Source organism: Rhea americana, unplaced genomic scaffold, assembly GCF_003343005.1.
Source record: "Rhea americana isolate MKP2758 unplaced genomic scaffold, rheAme1 scaffold_164, whole genome shotgun sequence".
NCBI classification, from domain to species: domain Eukaryota; kingdom Metazoa; phylum Chordata; class Aves; order Rheiformes; family Rheidae; genus Rhea; species Rhea americana.
The window spans coordinates 1342846-1343865 of NW_028185750.1; the positions used below are offsets into that span (position 1 = coordinate 1342846).

The 1020-nt window shown below is 71.8% G+C and overlaps 1 protein-coding gene across 1 annotated transcript in view; it reads left to right on the top strand.

The window, feature by feature from the left end:
- The window catches only part of PBX3 (PBX homeobox 3), a 22604-nt gene that overhangs the window by 1417 nt on the left and 20167 nt on the right, over positions 1-1020 (top strand). The gene's annotated exons all lie outside the window — the stretch shown is intronic.

The following is a 1020-nucleotide window of genomic DNA, read 5'->3' on the forward strand; positions in this document are numbered from 1 at the left end:
AGGAGTGGGCATCATGGGTGCGAGGTGTTGCAGGCATCGGAGAGGAGAGGAGTGGGCATCATGGGTGCGAGGTGTTGCAGGCATCGGAGAGGAGATCGGTGGGCAGTGCGGGTGCGAGACGTTGGAGGAAAGGATGCTGCTGAGTCAGCTGTGGCCGTTGGCGCGGGAGCTGGCAGCGAGGCTCAGGCACAATGTCTCCTGCTCGGCTCTGGGAGCTGCTGCCGCTAATAGGAAATATGGAAATGAAGGTCATAGCGAAACCTTCTGAGGCTGACATCAGCACTCGGCGTTTCTGTCTGAAGCGGGGTGTGCTGCAGAGACCCGCGGTGCCGAGTTCCCTGCTGGCACTGGGTGACCCGCCGCGTTTGCCGGCGTGATGGCCCCGGGAGCCTGCCGGTGCTCGGAGCGGCGCCACCGGGCCCGGGGCGGGCCTGGGCAGCGGGACCGGGCTGCCGTCGTGTCGTGATCTGAGGGAGAGACCTCTCCGTCTAGTCTCTCTTCTGGATTTTCGACGAGCAGCTGCCTCAAAGGGGCAGGGCGCGGGGCCCCTGGCCCTCGCAAGCCTCGGGCGGCGCGTTCACGCTCCCCTCGCAGAGGGGTCCTAAAACCGCCCGCGGGCCGGGCGCCTGATGGGCTCAGCGAACCCGGGCGGCGGGGGCTTCCTGAGCTGGGGGGCAGCCCGCGCTCGCCCCTGCCCCACGGCGCGGCGCCGCGGGGGAGGCGCCGGGCCGTGCTCAGCCCGCTGCCGAGCGCGAGGGCGCGGAGCAGCGCACGCAGCTCGGCCCGGACGCCGCTCCTCGCCCCGGCTCTGCCCTGGCACCTTCGCCCGCCTGCTCTGCGGGGCGGAAAGCCGAGCCGGGCTGCCTCGGCAGCAGCGCCCTCGTCTCGAGAGTCTCGGCGCGGGAAGGTGCGCGGAAAGCCCCCGGCCGCCTCGCCGTGCCGTTCTGTGCCGCGAGGAGCGCGGAGTCCGGACGGGCTCGGCCCGGGAAGGCAACGCGCGCCCGGCGCGGACGGGACCCC